Here is a 21,315-nt window from a genome sequence, read left to right as displayed (position 1 = left end):
ATAGCTCGAGCCTTATCCAGATCTGATAATCGAATCATGGTTCAATTGAACATTCTTGCAAATGACCACCATGAACATGATGAAGAAGTGACCAGCAAGAGAGATTGACTTGCGTTAATCCATTTTTTAAAAATCCACCTGTAGAACTGTTAATCCCATCCTAACACTTTTCATTCAAAATGATATCCTGCAAAAAACTTTTTTTCATTGTTTTATTCATGCAATAACCCACTCATTCATTCATTCATTCATTCATTCACTCATTCATTCATTCATTCATTCATTCACTCACTCATTCATTCATTCATTCATTCATTCATTCATTCATTCATTCATTCATTCAAAGCAATGAGATGAGCGCAAACAGTTGTCAGTTTGGCACATGTTCTTTGAGACCTCTCCGTCTTTCAAAGAAAGTTACTCAGCCGTGGAATAAGTTATCGTCACGAGGTGTCATTGTTGACAGGAAATAACAATGTTTTCACTGATATAAACCAATATAGAGATAGATTTCACAAATGTCTGATATACAACCGTTTCCAAACTTTTGTGAGGAGTTGTCTTCATCCCGCCTGTATCGGTAACAAAACATCTGACTGTGTCTCCATGGTCACCACTTAGAGCATTTATCTTAAAAACCGATCCTTGTGCTGTCGTGTTGATTTCTGGTTTGCTGTATATAATGTCGCGAATCGTATGTCCATGAATATTGAAGCTTCATGCTCATAGGATCTGATGTATCACTCAGTGGCGTAGCGTGGGTCATCCGATTGGAGGGGGGCACTGGCCATGATTGGGGGCACCGGGTCTGATTGGAGGGGCACAAGCAGTTTTTTGGCAATTTTCCTATGGGATTTTCTAAATATTGCAATCGATTAAGGGGGGGGGGCACCTGACGCTAAGCCACTGGTATCACTACTGGCAATGCAGATGAATTTGTGAACTTTCCCCGCAGGTAGGGTACCGGGAGATTTAAGGGAAACTTTGGGGGTAAGAAACAACCTTAACAGGCGGTAAGGCGGTAAGGCGCATTCTGCGTCTAGGTTGAAGTAATCACTTCGTAAAGCACACTTAAAAATGGTCTCATTGTCAGCCAACGTGGCATATACTCCAGATTGGTGAACCCTCCAAATGCGCCACATGTACTTTCAATTTCATCATTGTTTTTTAACCATTTCAAGGTCACTGCAGGATAAGCTGTTTCAGAGGTACATTTCAATACAACTGCATGGTTGCTTATTTCATGCAATATCATTTTTCATTTAGTACGTATGCCCTAATGTGAAATCAGAACAATTCAATATGTTCAATGCCTAACCTTCCATCACAAATTTAAAGGCAGTAACTGTTGATATCTGTTTCATATTCCTCATACAATAACTTAATCATATAAGTTTTAGGAATATTTTCTACTCGTTTGTCAACACAATGCTAAGTGTTGCCGTGACATTACTCATCATATGCATATTCAATAATGTATCCATATCTAATAGCTTCTAATAATTATGTCTATAGGGAACAAATCAAAAGTTCGGTGATGTCCTATATAAACAAAAGTCCTTTCGTTAGGGGAGGGGTCAAAAAGTTAGAATACACGCAATGATTCTTATATTAAAGCCAGCTGTTCCCAAATCACGAAGGGTGACCCTTTTCTTTAAGCCTCGCGGGCCATTTGAAAAGAGTTCGCAATCTATATGAGCCAAACCGGTCAACCCAACACTAAATTGCGTCATCTTTTAAACATTTTTTAAATTGTAAAGATGAGTATTTGATCAACATATCATGATATAACGTCATCAACTGTCATTATGATTGTTTACTTTGCATTTGAATACTTCAACGTGGTTGAATATAAATACACGAAACATTTATTTAAACAAATAGTGATACATTATTCAATCGTATAAACAAATAGTGATACATTATTTAAATAGTAATAATCTCATGTGAATTGGTTTGACACTACACTATATTGGAAGATAGGCGCTGTGTAAATAGCTGATCTAAGGAATCGGATAGCAACGTTTGCATAGTATTTTTTGTGGGACATAAGAGCACATCAGACACACCAAACTGCATTTTGAATGCGAGGAATGTCCTTCTGATATCAAAAAAATCATTTTGAAATTCGCGATATAATCAAATTATTAAAAAATGATTTGATATTTCGCTGTCCTCGAAGTAAACTTTATCAATCTAATAATATGTATGTAGCCGGGATAAAAGGCCGACGGTCATTTGAAAATTTTGATCTTTCGTATTGAGATATAATTTTTTTTACCAAAAAGACCTACAAATCTTGGGTCTTTTGTGGTAAATTGTATGGGTAACAATTATTTGCTATCCTATTGTTGATAACATGATAAAAAAAAACTTGTTTTAAAGTGAATATAACTACCAAATTAGTTAATTGGTTGCATGCAAATAGATATTCATTGACCATGTTCCCTTTGGAGACATTTCTTATCGTGTTTCCCGGCAAACAATACAAAACGTTGTACAGAAAACATTAAAGGGGTACTACAACCCTGCCCAATTTTGTGTCTATTGTTGCATTTTTCTCAACAATTATAAAGCATTGGTGACAAGTAAGATATTTATATTATAGGGGCAAGGACTACAACTACTGCACTGGAAATTTTATTTCAGCACAGACAACAGTTGTGGAGTTACAGTCAAAAATGAGGGAAACCCAATATTTGATCAATAAATCAATAACTACTTGCCTTGAGTTGCTGAATTTTCAGTGCAGTAGTTGTAGCCCTTGCCCCTATAATATACATATCTTACTTGTCACCAATGCGCTATAATTTTGAGAAAAATGCAAAAATAGGCACAAAATTGGCCAGGTGTAGTACCCCTCTTAAAAGAGGCAATTAACAAAAATAAGACAAAATCACCCGGTTATGCTTGCAACTGAGTGATTGATTCCAGATGGATATCTCTGGTCACTGTTAAGGTGACAAAACAGTTTTGACTGAGAACGTTAAATATGATGTTTATAACATGTATATAACATGTCGCAGAGTTATAAAAGGAAAAAAAAGTGAGCTTAAATAAAAATTCCTTTAAAAGGGAAAGCCAGCCTCAATGTAGAAGAGGTCTTGTAATTAGTTTTGGTCAATGTGAAAGGCATTTTAGGATCACGCTTACATCTACATGACAGTCCACCAAACCATCAACGATGAGAACATGCAATGTATAGTTTAAGCCTACTATATTATAATAGATAGTGGCCAGCACATTTATAAAGGACTGGTTACTCACTACAATCTTCACTCTTAAACTGTGTTTTTCTGAATGTGCTGATCATGTTGATTGCTAGTCGGAAACTCCTGCGAAGCTATGGACATGGCATCTTACATACTCCATTCTATAACAGTCTGCCTAGTGCCTTGTGTGTTTTCTCTTCAATCATTTTGTTGAATGTAATTTTATGAATCAAATAGTTATGTGTCATTTTATTTATAATAAAGAAGTTATTCAATTAATAAAGTAAGACAATTTATTTATCTATAAGTGCATGTCAAATGGGGTACATTGTTCAATACTATAGGCCTACATGCATAAATTATGCCCATATTATAGCTAGGCCCTAAAAACTTTATTTTGCATCGGATTTTTCCCGTTGAAAAGACAAAACTGATGTTTATGATAGCAACCATTTCATCAATAACATTTTGAGTCATTTTTATCCATAAAACGACACAGGATATGATAGATAACTACTTTCACATCAATATGGTCCATATGATCACAGATTGTTGAGAATCTGTGATATGATCCGGGGATATGATGAAGATTTTGATTCTATAGATCTGTTATCAACATGATATCACGCTGTTCAGTGGTCAAGGAGTAAGGACCCCGGTCAAGGACACTGATATGACATCATAGGTGATGTCAGATTTTCTTCTGCTGACCATATGATGCTATATTAACTATTATTGTTACATTTAGGCCTATACCTAGAACTTTTAAAGTCATAATTAGTTCAAACATAACTTTGGTAATACTCACTCGTTTTCGTTCGTTGAAACGGCAAAACATACTTACTTTTCCTTACAAATCGAATTAAAATATTTAAAAAAAAATTCAACCATAATAGGTACCAGCCCGATGGGCTGGCGAAAACCGCTCAAATTTATCTTAAATAATTTAAGTATTGTCTAATTTATTGAAAAGCCGGAAATTCACAAGAACTTCACGACATGTTTCAAGTCATCCTGTTCAATCATGGTTTCATATAAATTGCGGTTCATTGAGCATGTTGAGTTCTGATTGTTTAACAGAAGTTGGTGAAGGTGGTATGGTGTCTCCTTTCTTGCTCTTCCTGTTCCTAATCACCAGAATATAGAATGTTGCCAACACAAGCAACCCCACACAAAATATCATCGATATGACAATGGCTGTAATGGCTCCTGCAGATAAACTGGATTCAATTTTAATAGTACCAGATACAGTTGTCTTCATTCCATCTGTATCGGTAACAAAACATCTGACCGTGTCTCCATGATCACCACTTAGAGCATTTATCTTAAAAACCGATCCTTGTGCTGTCGTGTTGATTTCTGGTTTGCTGTATGTGGAATCGTATGTCCATGAATATTGAAACTTCTTAGGATCTGACGTATCACTACTGGCAGTGCAGATGAATTTGTGAACTTTTCCCGCAGGTAGCGTACCCGGAGATTGAAGGGTTACTTTGGGATAAGAAACAACCTTAACAGGTGGTAAGGCGCATTCTGCGTCTAGGTTGAAGTAATCGCTTCGTAAAGCACACTTGAAAATGGTCTCATTGTCAGTCAAAGCGGCGTAAAATGAATAATCCAGATTGGTGAACCCTCCAAATTCACTACCTGTACTGTTGATGTCATCATCGTTTTTTAACCATTTCAAGGTCACAGCAGGATAAGCCGTTTCAGAGGTACAGTTCAATACAACTTGTTGACCAAGTACGACAGTTGTTTGATTCTCATTGTTAGTTGTTTCTAAAATAACGTCTGGTAGTATACTTGTACAAGCTGGATACTTGCTGACATCAGGTCTGTACGTCACATTTAAAGTAGCTGTTTCACTTTGAAGCTGAATTCGATAACATGTTCTGTCATTGGCTCTCGTACAGACAGCGCAAGTGAATTCTTTGCCAGAATCTACTCCTTGTGCGCTTGTGATATTTAAATCAAGTGATGCTACTGTGTCTATCTTACCAATCATTATCCTATATCTATTAGATTGCCCTTCACCAAGCAAACCATCTAGCACATTATCATCGATTTGTCCATCATAACTTATAGGTTCGTCATCCATTAGCCACGAAACAACTTGAACTTGTAAGTCGATATTTGTGACAGAACATCTAAAATACGCGGATGAGTACTGCTGTACATACTGGTCACTAGGGTTAGTTACAATTGTTGTACTTTCTTGCTGATAGTGAATTGGCTCTTCTACCATCGGATCGGTGGTATTTGCGCTTTCTTGTGTCCAAATAGGCTGGATAATGGTGATGAAAAGGATAACAATTATGGTTATCTGAAGATTAGCCATGATTGAGGTTTGCATAGTACAAAAGTTGTGTGTTAATTTATCTCGCTTGTCTTTTATATCAATATCTTATTTACCATGTTTACTCAGTGGGTACAATGTTTTATTAATTATTAATAACTGTCGTATAGAAGGCATGCGATCTCAGACACGCGAGGCTAACATAACAGTCCATCCTTTTATTTGAAGTCTGTGATATGTTTGTTTACATAGAGTGTAAATCATAATCATGATAATTGTGACATTTAAACAGGTCCTGGTATGCTGTTTTTTGTGATCGACTGCCTTGTGTTATTGCATATCCTATTTTCAGAATGTATCCTTGATCACAAAATATCCAAGTAGATGTTATTAATTTTAATCCATTCTTTTTACTTTGTATGCTTTCAGCAAACTTTATAAGCTTTTATATAATAGACCACATAATATGACATGTTCGTACAAAAACTGAACATGTCGACAGACCAGTTCTGCTTTTGAGATAAACGCCTTTAGGGACGCACCATTAGATTCTCGGGAGTTTTTTTCCCGCCTTCGGCGGCAAGTTTTTGTTTTTTTTATTTCATGCATTTATACACAGTTAAGTGTGGAAAGATTTTTTTTAGTGTTGGTGGGGAAAGGTTTTTTTTTTTTTTGCTCATGTAGTGGGTGAAGTTTTTTTTTTCAAAAACTTCCTACCCCCACCTGAGAATCAAATGGTGCGTCCCTTAATGGTACACGTTGTATTGTTGGTAGTCCAGGCTCTGTCCTACAGACCCGTATACAATTTTTCAAGAGGAAAGTTTGAATGTTGATTCGAGTAAGGTATCCATAGTTCTTCCAAATTCTACTAGGTGGAAAATTCCAAACCCGTGCAAACTCTGTATATGGCCGTTTTTCAAAATGGCCGCCAAAATTTACTTATGAATCAGGTAAAATGACAATAACTCTGAAACTATTTAACCTATACGCCGTAGAAGTGACGTAGTTAATCGGATTAACTACCATAGCAATAGATGAATACAATTTTGACTATACCGCCCTGCACTACAACGTTCACGCGGTACCGATGCATTGAACCATAGATGTCAAAGAATGGCTGATCACTCGCACCTGTAAGATAAGGCTCGTTTTATCTTTTCAGTTTCCGTAAGTCTATTGTTCAGATACGAAAACGCAAGGGATTTAGTAAGTTTACTGTAACATGACTTCATTGTTAACTTTGAAGTACCAATCAGCTTATTTCAAAAGAGGCAGTTGCTTATGTCAATAACAGCGGGAGAGACAACACCGCTGTTTTTAATGGCCTAGCGCCCTCTCGTCTTTGATGCATGCCAATCCGAATGACAAAGTCCACTTTTTTCTGTAAAAACGTTGAAAATAAGCTCTAAAATCACAAAAGGCCCGCTTATGAGCATATCGCACCCCAATGCACTTGTGCAGGGCCACAGTGTCGCCCTTCCCTCGTATCAATGTCTATCTCCCTATTTTGCTTCCTCCTGCCCCCCCCCCTGATCAGTCTCCCCACTCCCTCCCCGTCCCCCGTCCCTACTCTCTCCTCTCGAGTTCTTCTCTTACTAGTCTTTCCGTCTCTCCCTCTCCTCTCTTTCTTCCTCATCCCCTCCCACTCTCGCTTGTTCAGTCTCAACTTAAGTATCTCCCTCCCTCCCTCCCTCCTCCTCGCGAAATTTATCAGTATGATCCATGACTGAAAATAAACTCTGCAAACATAAACATTTAAAATAAACCCGAGTCTTGCATATAGGCCCAACCAATTATCAGATTAGCTTGCCATGAATAGAATACATTATCTTTGCTCCAATGCAAATTCTTTTGTATTGCATTTCAATATAAAACATGATTACCAAATCACCACTTGTACGCGCCTCATTGGGATATTTTAGACGCTCGTTTCATCGCCAATATGAAAGACTTTTGCTTATAACTTGGCAACATGGTTAGTATATATTTCAATGCAAGACTTTTTTACGAGGCACTTACGTCTAGGCGTAAGTGCATATCCACCAAACCCAACCCACTTGAAGCCGCACAATCGACCGCGAATTTAGGACCGTAAAATTTAGACTCTTCTTTTGTCTAGATTGGCACCCAACCGCACATCTCAAGGTTTTATGTAAAAATCAATATAACTTACCAAAACGAAAACTGAAATTCACGAGCTTCAAATTTTCAGTAACTAACAAAAGGCTAGAATAAAAGATTGGTCATACCTGGGAGACTACCACTTCAGAATAACAATGACTTACAAAAACTATTAGGCTGAGTTCACATAGAGCGTGTTTATAGTGAGACAATCTTTCCGTTATTTAGCTAAACTACCGCGTAGTCTAGATTTGCAATGGTTAGTAAAACATAAACAAATATAGACTGCGTGGCAGTCCAACTAAATACCGCATAATCTGGCTCACTATAAACACGCTCCTAGAAGTATACGGTATACGGTATTCGCTATACGAAATACGCTCATTCGATCAGGCTTAGTTCATATAGGAGTATACTAAGTGAACTCAGCCTGGTCAAATGAGCGTATTTCGTATAGCAATAGCGAGTACACATTTGTAGGTCAGTTTACCAATTTTCTTCGTCTAATCAAATGCTTGTAACTTTACTTCTTGAGGTCACATTGCATTGAATGAGGTGTCATAATGTGCAGAATGAGATAGTGCATCTATTACAAAAAAATGAATTTACCCACATATGGTTTAGTTTTAAAATTAGGACGGTATACGCTGCACTAAAATCGAGCACGCACGATTCCCACTATACTATTCTATACGCAGGTATACGGCCTTTTCGAATAGTGCCTATGTGACCCGGTACTATGAAATTACCTTGCCCGATTTAAGCTATACGCATGCACCTGCAGGGTGCACAATAGTAATAAATTTCCCTATACTTTGTGTACAAAATGGCCTCTATTCAAATGGCTCTACCTACCTTACGAAGCGACTCAATTTTTCAAAGTGATGTTTTCCTGACTGACAAACATACAAGCAAGTAAACAAACTAAATTAAATATATTGGTGACCATTGAATTTTCGAGCTACCGGACCACGAATGCAATACACTTTTTTCACCCAATTTTCAAAATAGAAGCACTTGTGATTTTACCTAGAAGCAGCCGGTTTAAGAAATACATGAAAAATCTGAATAAAAGGCCAGAATCTTTTCCAATCTTGGTAGATGCTTAGATTCAAGCCTACATTTATTACCTGGCACAAATTTTTCCCAAAATCTGCACATTTTTTTGGTTTTTAATATTGATTTATAGTTGGTTAACTTTTACCGAAATGTAAAAACACCGCAGATCAGGACGGAATCCCACAAGAGACATTATTTGGTGATGTGAAATCTTCACGGACCTCAAGATGTTTGATTTTATAATTTCCTAAGAGTTTTAATACTAATTAACATTATATAACTTCACTTTGAGTGACCGATCACAAGTTGACATTTTGGGGCCAAATTCAACTTGGCGCCAAATTCAAATAATGTGCTATCTACTGTAGATAGCACATGTAATGAAACAAATTAAAATCAATTTATTTTGACAATGTTGATCCCAATCTGTAGGCCTATAATGTCTGAGACATGAAGTTAATTTGGTAATGCACGCAAACAAACAAACATAAAGGCTGCTGGAGCTCATGACACGGGCCTTGGATCAGGTAAACTTACCTTATGTGTGTGTAGAAGGGGGGTAGGCAGGCTAAACTTATGACAGACAGCAAGACAGACACACAGATATGACAGAAGCAGCAGGGAAAACATGACCACAAAGGCAAATGCATGAATTATACAAGTGTTGAATTACATGGGTCTTTGATCATGTTGGTGAAATCATAAGCTTAGCCTAGCCACCCCCCCCCAATCCAGGCAGTTACATAACAGTGCCACCATACCGATGTTTTCTCCATCTCCAATTTGGCTGCCTGTCATAATTAAGCTTAGCCTACCCTACACACACACACCCACAAAAGGTAAGCTTACCTGTTCATGCATTGACCTAACAGTGCCTCTATACTGATATTTCTCCAAGTCTCCAATTTCGGGCCATAACTCACCTTAGCACTGATAGCCTAGTAGGCCTAAATGTTGCTTTTTTCTGCAATTTTAGCTATAAATTATATGAATTACAATCAAAAATACCTCATCAGTCAATATGCAAATGCTAATCAAAACTTGTTTGGCACAGGTCTAACTTGCTGAATCAAAACGTCTTCCGTATAGGCTCACACACGTACTCTCGCTTGAGGGTGCACAATAGTAATAAATTTCCTATACTTTGTGTACAAAATGGCCTCTATTCAAATGGCTCTACCTACCTTACGAAGCGACTCAATTTTTTCAAAGTGATGTTTTCCTGACTGACAAACATACAAGCAAGTAAACAAACTAAATTAAATATATTGGTGACCATTGAATTTTCGAGCTACCGGACCACGAATGCAATACACTTTTTTCACCCAATTTTCAAAATAGAAGCACTTGTGATTTTACCTAGAAGCAGCCGGTTTAAGAAATACATGAAAAATCTGAATAAAAGGCCAGAATCTTTTCCAATCTTGGTAGATGCTTAGATTCAAGCCTACATTTATTACCTGGCACAAATTTTTCCCAAAATCTGCACAATTTTTTGGTTTTAATATTGATTTATAGTTGGTTAACTTTTACCGAAATGTAAAAACACCGCAGATCAGGACGGAATCCCACAAGAGACATTATTTGGTGATGTGAAATCTTCACGGACCTCAAGATGTTTGATTTTATAATTTCCTAAGAGTTTTAATACTAATTAACATTATATAACTTCACTTTGAGTGACCGATCACAAGTTGACATTTTTGGGGCCAAATTCAACTTGGCGCCAAATTCAAATAATGTGCTATCTACTGTAGATAGCACATGTAATGGAACAAATTAAAATCAATTTATTTTGACAATGTTGATCCCAATCTGTAGGCCTATAATGTCTGAGACATGAAGTTAATTTGGTAATGCACGCAAACAAACAAACATAAAGGCTGCTGGAGCTCATGACACGGGCCTTGGATCAGGTAAACTTACCTTATGTGTGTGTAGAAGGGGGGGTAGGCAGGCTAAACTTATGACAGACAGCAAGACAGACACACAGATATGACAGAAGCAGCAGGGAAAACATGACCACAAAGGCAAATGCATGAATTATACAAGTGTTGAATTACATGGGTCTTTGATCATGTTGGTGAAATCATAAGCTTAGCCTAGCCACCCCCCCCCCCCCAATCCAGGCAGTTACATAACAGTGCCACCATACCGATGTTTTCTCCATCTCCAATTTGGCTGCCTGTCATAATTAAGCTTAGCCTACCCTACACACACACACCCACAAAAGGTAAGCTTACCTGTTCATGCATTGACCTAACAGTGCCTCTATACTGATATTTCTCCAAGTCTCCAATTTCGGGCCATAACTCACCTTAGCACTGATAGCCTAGTAGGCCTAAATGTTGCTTTTTTCTGCAATTTTAGCTATAAATTATATGAATTACAATCAAAAATACCTCATCAGTCAATATGCAAATGCTAATCAAAACTTGTTTGGCACAGGTCTAACTTGCTGAATCAAAACGTCTTCCGTATAGGCTCACACACGTACTCTCGCTTGAGGGTGCACAATAGTAATAAAGTTCCCTATACTTTGTGTACAAAATGGCCTCTATTCAAATGGCTCTACCTACCTTACGAAGCGACTCAATTTTTCAAAGTGATGTTTTCCTGACTGACAAACATACAAGCAAGTAAACAAACTAAATTAAATATATTGGTGACCATTGAATTTTCGAGCTACCGGACCACGAATGCAATACACTTTTTTCACCCAATTTTCAAAATAGAAGCACTTGTGATTTTACCTAGAAGCAGCCGGTTTAAGAAATACATGAAAAAGCTGAATAAAAGGCCAGAATCTTTTCCAATCTTGGTAGATGCTTAGATTCAAGCCTACATTTATTACCTGGCACAAATTTTTCCCAAAATCTGCACAATTTTTTGGTTTTTAATATTGATTTATAGTTGGTTAACTTTTACCGAAATGTAAAAACACCGCAGATCAGGACGGAATCCCACAAGAGACATTATTTGGTGATGTGAAATCTTCACGGACCTCAAGATGTTTGATTTTATAATTTCCTAAGAGTTTTAATACTAATTAACATTATATAACTTCACTTTGAGTGACCGATCACAAGTTGACATTTTTGGGGCCAAATTCAACTTGGCACCAAATTCAAATAATGTGCTATCTACTGTAGATAGCACATGTAATGGAACAAATTAAAATCAATTTATTTTGACAATGTTGATCCCAATCTGTAGGCCTATAATGTCTGAGACATGAAGTTAATTTGGTAATGCACGCAAACAAACAAACATAAAGGCTGCTGGAGCTCATGACACGGGCCTTGGATCAGGTAAACTTACCTTATGTGTGTGTAGAAGGGGGGGGTAGGCAGGCTAAACTTATGACAGACAGCAAGACAGACACACAGATATGACAGAAGCAGCAGGGAAAACATGACCACAAAGGCAAATGCATGAATTATACAAGTGTTGAATTACATGGGTCTTTGATCATGTTGGTGAAATCATAAGCTTAGCCTAGCCACCCCCCCCAATCCAGGCAGTTACATAACAGTGCCACCATACCGATGTTTTCTCCATCTCCAATTTGGCTGCCTGTCATAATTAAGCTTAGCCTACCCTACACACACACACCCACAAAAGGTAAGCTTACCTGTTCATGCATTGACCTAACAGTGCCTCTATACTGATATTTCTCCAAGTCTCCAATTTCGGGCCATAACTCACCTTAGCACTGATAGCCTAGTAGGCCTAAATGTTGCTTTTTTCTGCAATTTTAGCTATAAATTATATGAATTACAATCAAAAATACCTCATCAGTCAATATGCAAATGCTAATCAAAACTTGTTTGGCACAGGTCTAACTTGCTGAATCAAAACGTCTTCCGTATAGGCTCACACACGTACTCTCGCTTGAGGGTGCACAATAGTAATAAATTTCCCTATACTTTGTGTACAAAATGGCCTCTATTCAAATGGCTCTACCTACCTTACGAAGCGACTCAATTTTTCAAAGTGATGTTTTCCTGACTGACAAACATACAAGCAAGTAAACAAACTAAATTAAATATATTGGTGACCATTGAATTTTCGAGCTACCGGACCACGAATGCAATACACTTTTTTCACCCAATTTTCAAAATAGAAGCACTTGTGATTTTACCTAGAAGCAGCCGGTTTAAGAAATACATGAAAAATCTGAATAAAAGGCCAGAATCTTTTCCAATCTTGGTAGATGCTTAGATTCAAGCCTACATTTATTACCTGGCACAAATTTTTCCCAAAATCTGCACAATTTTTTTTGGTTTTTAATATTGATTTATAGTTGGTTAACTTTTACCGAAATGTAAAAACACCGCAGATCAGGACGGAATCCCACAAGAGACATTATTTGGTGATGTGAAATCTTCACGGACCTCAAGATGTTTGATTTTATAATTTCCTAAGAGTTTTAATACTAATTAACATTATATAACTTCACTTTGAGTGACCGATCACAAGTTGACATTTTTGGGGCCAAATTCAACTTGGCGCCAATTCAAATAATGTGCTATCTACTGTAGATAGCACATGTAATGGAACAAATTAAAATCAATTTATTTTGACAATGTTGATCCCAATCTGTAGGCCTATAATGTCTGAGACATGAAGTTAATTTGGTAATGCACGCAAACAAACAAACATAAAGGCTGCTGGAGCTCATGACACGGGCCTTGGATCAGGTAAACTTACCTTATGTGTGTGTAGAAGGGGGGGTAGGCAGGCTAAACTTATGACAGACAGCAAGACAGACACACAGATATGACAGAAGCAGCAGGGAAAACATGACCACAAAGGCAAATGCATGAATTATACAAGTGTTGAATTACATGGGTCTTTGATCATGTTGGTGAAATCATAAGCTTAGCCTAGCCACCCCAATCCAGGCAGTTACATAACAGTGCCACCATACCGATGTTTTCTCCATCTCCAATTTGGCTGCCTGTCATAATTAAGCTTAGCCTACCCTACACACACACACCCACAAAAGGTAAGCTTACCTGTTCATGCATTGACCTAACAGTGCCTCTATACTGATATTTCTCCAAGTCTCCAATTTCGGGCCATAACTCACCTTAGCACTGATAGCCTAGTAGGCCTAAATGTTGCTTTTTTCTGCAATTTTAGCTATAAATTATATGAATTACAATCAAAAATACCTCATCAGTCAATATGCAAATGCTAATCAAAACTTGTTTGGCACAGGTCTAACTTGCTGAATCAAAACGTCTTCCGTATAGGCTCACACGTACTCTCGCTTGAGGGTGCACAATAGTAATAAATTTCCCTATACTTTGTGTACAAAATGGCCTCTATTCAAATGGCTCTACCTACCTTACGAAGCGACTCAATTTTTCAAAGTGATGTTTTCCTGACTGACAAACATACAAGCAAGTAAACAAACTAAATTAAATATATTGGTGACCATTGAATTTTCGAGCTACCGGACCACGAATGCAATACACTTTTTTCACCCAATTTTCAAAATAGAAGCACTTGTGATTTTACCTAGAAGCAGCCGGTTTAAGAAATACATGAAAAATCTGAATAAAAGGCCAGAATCTTTTCCAATCTTGGTAGATGCTTAGATTCAAGCCTACATTTATTACCTGGCACAAATTTTTCCCAAAATCTGCACAATTTTTTGGTTTTTAATATTGATTTATAGTTGGTTAACTTTTACCGAAATGTAAAAACACCGCAGATCAGGACGGAATCCCACAAGAGACATTATTTGGTGATGTGAAATCTTCACGGACCTCAAGATGTTTGATTTTATAATTTCCTAAGAGTTTTAATACTAATTAACATTATATAACTTCACTTTGAGTGACCGATCACAAGTTGACATTTTTGGGGCCAAATTCAACTTGGCGCCAAATTCAAATAATGTGCTATCTACTGTAGATAGCACATGTAATGGAACAAATTAAAATCAATTTATTTTGACAATGTTGATCCCAATCTGTAGGCCTATAATGTCTGAGACATGAAGTTAATTTGGTAATGCACGCAAACAAACAAACATAAAGGCTGCTGGAGCTCATGACACGGGCCTTGGATCAGGTAAACTTACCTTATGTGTGTGTAGAAGGGGGGGGTAGGCAGGCTAAACTTATGACAGACAGCAAGACAGACACACAGATATGACAGAAGCAGCAGGGAAAACATGACCACAAAGGCAAATGCATGAATTATACAAGTGTTGAATTACATGGGTCTTTGATCATGTTGGTGAAATCATAAGCTTAGCCTAGCCACCCCCCAATCCAGGCAGTTACATAACAGTGCCACCATACCGATGTTTTCTCCATCTCCAATTTGGCTGCCTGTCATAATTAAGCTTAGCCTACCCTACACACACACACCCACAAAAGGTAAGCTTACCTGTTCATGCATTGACCTAACAGTGCCTCTATACTGATATTTCTCCAAGTCTCCAATTTCGGGCCATAACTCACCTTAGCACTGATAGCCTAGTAGGCCTAAATGTTGCTTTTTTCTGCAATTTTAGCTATAAATTATATGAATTACAATCAAAAATACCTCATCAGTCAATATGCAAATGCTAATCAAAACTTGTTTGGCACAGGTCTAACTTGCTGAATCAAAACGTCTTCCGTATAGGCTCACACACGTACTCTCGCTTGAGGGTGCACAATAGTAATAAATTTCCCTATACTTTGTGTACAAAATGGCCTCTATTCAAATGGCTCTACCTACCTTACGAAGCGACTCAATTTTTCAAAGTGATGTTTTCCTGACTGACAAACATACAAGCAAGTAAACAAACTAAATTAAATATATTGGTGACCATTGAATTTTCGAGCTACCGGACCACGAATGCAATACACTTTTTTCACCCAATTTTCAAAATAGAAGCACTTGTGATTTTACCTAGAAGCAGCCGGTTTAAGAAATACATGAAAAATCTGAATAAAAGGCCAGAATCTTTTCCAATCTTGGTAGATGCTTAGATTCAAGCCTACATTTATTACCTGGCACAAATTTTTCCCAAAATCTGCACAATTTTTTGGTTTTTAATATTGATTTATAGTTGGTTAACTTTTACCGAAATGTAAAAACACCGCAGATCAGGACGGAATCCCACAAGAGACATTATTTGGTGATGTGAAATCTTCACGGACCTCAAGATGTTTGATTTTATAATTTCCTAAGAGTTTTAATACTAATTAACATTATATAACTTCACTTTGAGTGACCGATCACAAGTTGACATTTTTGGGGGCCAAATTCAACTTGGCGCCAAATTCAAATAATGTGCTATCTACTGTAGATAGCACATGTAATGGAACAAATTAAAATCAATTTATTTTGACAATGTTGATCCCAATCTGTAGGCCTATAATGTCTGAGACATGAAGTTAATTTGGTAATGCACGCAAACAAACAAACATAAAGGCTGCTGGAGCTCATGACACGGGCCTTGGATCAGGTAAACTTACCTTATGTGTGTGTGAAGAAGGGGGGGTAGGCAGGCTAAACTTATGACAGACAGCAAGACAGACACACAGATATGACAGAAGCAGCAGGAAAACATGACCACAAAGGCAAATGCATGAATTATACAAGTGTTGAATTACATGGGTCTTTGATCATGTTGGTGAAATCATAAGCTTAGCCTAGCCACCCCCCCAATCCAGGCAGTTACATAACAGTGCCACCATACCGATGTTTTCTCCATCTCCAATTTGGCTGCCTGTCATAATTAAGCTTAGCCTACCCTACACACACACACCCACAAAAGGTAAGCTTACCTGTTCATGCATTGACCTAACAGTGCCTCTATACTGATATTTCTCCAAGTCTCCAATTTCGGGCCATAACTCACCTTAGCACTGATAGCCTAGTAGGCCTAAAATGTTGCTTTTTTCTGCAATTTTAGCTATAAATTATATGAATTACAATCAAAATCACCTCATCAGTCAATATGCAAATGCTAATCAAAACTTGTTTGGCACAGGTCTAACTTGCTGAATCAAAACGTCTTCCGTATAGGCTCACACACGTACTCTCGCTTGAGGGTGCACAATAGTAATAAATTTCCCTATACTTTGTGTACAAAATGGCCTCTATTCAAATGGCTCTACCTACCTTACGAAGCGACTCAATTTTTCAAAGTGATGTTTTCCTGACTGACAAACATACAAGCAAGTAAACAAACTAAATTAAATATATTGGTGACCATTGAATTTTCGAGCTACCGGACCACGAATGCAATACACTTTTTTCACCCAATTTTCAAAATAGAAGCACTTGTGATTTTACCTAGAAGCAGCCGGTTTAAGAAATACATGAAAAATCTGAATAAAAGGCCAGAATCTTTTCCAATCTTGGTAGATGCTTAGATTCAAGCCTACATTTATTACCTGGCACAAATTTTTCCCAAAATCTGCACAATTTTTTGGTTTTTAATATTGATTTATAGTTGGTTAACTTTTACCGAAATGTAAAAACACCGCAGATCAGGACGGAATCCCACAAGAGACATTATTTGGTGATGTGAAATCTTCACGGACCTCAAGATGTTTGATTTTATAATTTCCTAAGAGTTTTAATACTAATTAACATTATATAACTTCACTTTGAGTGACCGATCACAAGTTGACATTTTTGGGGCCAAATTCAACTTGGCGCCAAACTCAAATAATGTGCTATCTACTGTAGATAGCACATGTAATGGAACAAATTAAAATCAATTTATTTTGACAATGTTGATCCCAATCTGTAGGCCTATAATGTCTGAGACATGAAGTTAATTTGGTAATGCACGCAAACAAACAAACATAAAGGCTGCTGGAGCTCATGACACGGGCCTTGGATCAGGTAAACTTACCTTATGTGTGTGTGAAGAAGGGGGGTAGGCAGGCTAAACTTATGACAGACAGCAAGACAGACACACAGATATGACAGAAGCAGCAGGGAAAACATGACCACAAAGGCAAATGCATGAATTATACAAGTGTTGAATTACATGGGTCTTTGATCATGTTGGTGAAATCATAAGCTTAGCCTAGCCACCCCCCCAATCCAGGCAGTTACATAACAGTGCCACCATACCGATGTTTTCTCCATCTCCAATTTGGCTGCCTGTCATAATTAAGCTTAGCCTACCCTACACACACACACCCACAAAAGGTAAGCTTACCTGTTCATGCATTGACCTAACAGTGCCTCTATACTGATATTTCTCCAAGTCTCCAATTTCGGGCCATAACTCACCTTAGCACTGATAGCCTAGTAGGCCTAAATGTTGCTTTTTTCTGCAATTTTAGCTATAAATTATATGAATTACAATCAAAAATACCTCATCAGTCAATATGCAAATGCTAATCAAAACTTGTTTGGCACAGGTCTAACTTGCTGAATCAAAACGTCTTCCGTATAGGCTCACACACGTACTCTCGCTTGAGGGTGCACAATAGTAATAAATTTCCCTATACTTTGTGTACAAAATGGCCTCTATTCAAATGGCTCTACCTACCTTACGAAGCGACTCAATTTTTCAAAGTGATGTTTTCCTGACTGACAAACATACAAGCAAGTAAACAAACTAAATTAAATATATTGGTGACCATTGAATTTTCGAGCTACCGGACCACGAATGCAATACACTTTTTTCACCCAATTTTCAAAATAGAAGCACTTGTGATTTTACCTAGAAGCAGCCGGTTTAAGAAATACATGAAAATCTGAATAAAAGGCCAGAATCTTTTCCAATCTTGGTAGATGCTTAGATTCAAGCCTACATTTATTACCTGGCACAAATTTTTCCCAAAATCTGCACAATTTTTTGGTTTTTAATATTGATTTATAGTTGGTTAACTTTTACCGAAATGTAAAAACACCGCAGATCAGGACGGAATCCCACAAGAGACATTATTTGGTGATGTGAAATCTTCACGGACCTCAAGATGTTTGATTTTATAATTTCCTAAGAGTTTTAATACTAATTAACATTATATAACTTCACTTTGAGTGACCGATCACAAGTTGACATTTTTGGGGCCAAATTCAACTTGGCGCCAATTTCAAATAATGTGCTATCTACTGTAGATAGCACATGTAATGGAACAAATTAAAATCAATTTATTTTGACAATGTTGATCCCAATCTGTAGGCCTATAATGTCTGAGACATGAAGTTAATTTGGTAATGCACGCAAACAAACAAACATAAAGGCTGCTGGAGCTCATGACACGGGCCTTGGATCAGGTAAACTTACCTTATGTGTGTGTAGAAGGGGGGTAGGCAGGCTAAACTTATGACAGACAGCAAGACAGACACACAGATATGACAGAAGCAGCAGGGAAAACATGACCACAAAGGCAAATGCATGAATTATACAAGTGTTGAATTACATGGGTCTTTGATCATGTTGGTGAAATCATAAGCTTAGCCTAGCCACCCCCCAATCCAGGCAGTTACATAACAGTGCCACCATACCGATGTTTTCTCCATCTCCAATTTGGCTGCCTGTCATAATTAAGCTTAGCCTACCCTACACACACACACCCACAAAAGGTAAGCTTACCTGTTCATGCATTGACCTAACAGTGCCTCTATACTGATATTTCTCCAAGTCTCCAATTTCGGGCCATAACTCACCTTAGCACTGATAGCCTAGTAGGCCTAAATGTTGCTTTTTTCTGCAATTTTAGCTATAAATTATATGAATTACAATCAAAAATACCTCATCAGTCAATATGCAAATGCTAATCAAAACTTGTTTGGCACAGGTCTAACTTGCTGAATCAAAACGTCTTCCGTATAGGCTCACACACGTACTCTCGCTTGAGGGTGCACAATAGTAATAAATTTCCCTATACTTTGTGTACAAAATGGCCTCTATTCAAATGGCTCTACCTACCTTACGAAGCGACTCAATTTTTCAAAGTGATGTTTTCCTGACTGACAAACATACAAGCAAGTAAACAAACTAAATTAAATATATTGGTGACCATTGAATTTTCGAGCTACCGGACCACGAATGCAATACACTTTTTTCACCCAATTTTCAAAATAGAAGCACTTGTGATTTTACCTAGAAGCAGCCGGTTTAAGAAATACATGAAAAATCTGAATAAAAGGCCAGAATCTTTTCCAATCTTGGTAGATGCTTAGATTCAAGCCTACATTTATTACCTGGCACAAATTTTTCCCAAAATCTGCACAATTTTTTGGTTTTTAATATTGATTTATAGTTGGTTAACTTTTACCGAAATGTAAAAACACCGCAGATCAGGACGGAATCCCACAAGAGACATTATTTGGTGATGTGAAATCTTCACGGACCTCAAGATGTTTGATTTTATAATTTCCTAAGAGTTTTAATACTAATTAACATTATATAACTTCACTTTGAGTGACCGATCACAAGTTGACATTTTGGGGCCAAATTCAACTTGGCGCCAATTCAAATAATGTGCTATCTACTGTAGATAGCACATGTAATGGAACAAATTAAAATCAATTTATTTTGACAATGTTGATCCCAATCTGTAGGCCTATAATGTCTGAGACATGAAGTTAATTTGGTAATGCACGCAAACAAACAAACATAAAGGCTGCTGGAGCTCATGACACGGGCCTTGGATCAGGTAAACTTACCTTATGTGTGTGTAGAAGGGGGGGTAGGCAGGCTAAACTTATGACAGACAGCAAGACAGACACACAGATATGACAGAAGCAGCAGGGAAAACATGACCACAAAGGCAAATGCATGAATTATACAAGTGTTGAATTACATGGGTCTTTGATCATGTTGGTGAAATCATAAGCTTAGCCTAGCCACCCCCCCCAATCCAGGCAGTTACATAACAGTGCCACCATACCGATGTTTTCTCCATCTCCAATTTGGCTGCCTGTCATAATTAAGCTTAGCCTACCCTACACACACACACCCACAAAAGGTAAGCTTACCTGTTCATGCATTGACCTAACAGTGCCTCTATACTGATATTTCTCCAAGTCTCCAATTTCGGGCCATAACTCACCTTAGCACTGATAGCCTAGTAGGCCTAAATGTTGCTTTTTTCTGCAATTTTAGCTATAAATTATATGAATTACAATCAAAAATACCTCATCAGTCAATATGCAAATGCTAATCAAAACTTGTTTGGCACAGGTCTAACTTGCTGAATCAAAACGTCTTCCGTATAGGCTCACACACGTACTCTCGCTTGAGGGTGCACAATAGTAATAAATTTCCCTATACTTTGTGTACAAAATGGCCTCTATTCAAATGGCTCTACCTACCTTACGAAGCGACTCAATTTTTCAAAGTGATGTTTTCCTGACTGACAAACATACAAGCAAGTAAACAAACTAAATTAAATATATTGGTGACCATTGAATTTTTTCGAGCTACCGGACCACGAATGCAATACACTTTTTTCACCCAATTTTCAAAATAGAAGCACTTGTGATTTTACCTAGAAGCAGCCGGTTTAAGAAATACATGAAAAATCTGAATAAAAGGCCAGAATCTTTTCCAATCTTGGTAGATGCTTAGATTCAAGCCTACATTTATTACCTGGCACAAATTTTTCCCAAAATCTGCACAATTTTTTGGTTTTTAATATT

This window comes from Amphiura filiformis, chromosome 15, assembly GCF_039555335.1.
Source record: "Amphiura filiformis chromosome 15, Afil_fr2py, whole genome shotgun sequence".
NCBI lineage: Eukaryota > Metazoa > Echinodermata > Ophiuroidea > Amphilepidida > Amphiuridae > Amphiura > Amphiura filiformis.
This window is presented reverse-complemented; position numbering follows the sequence as displayed.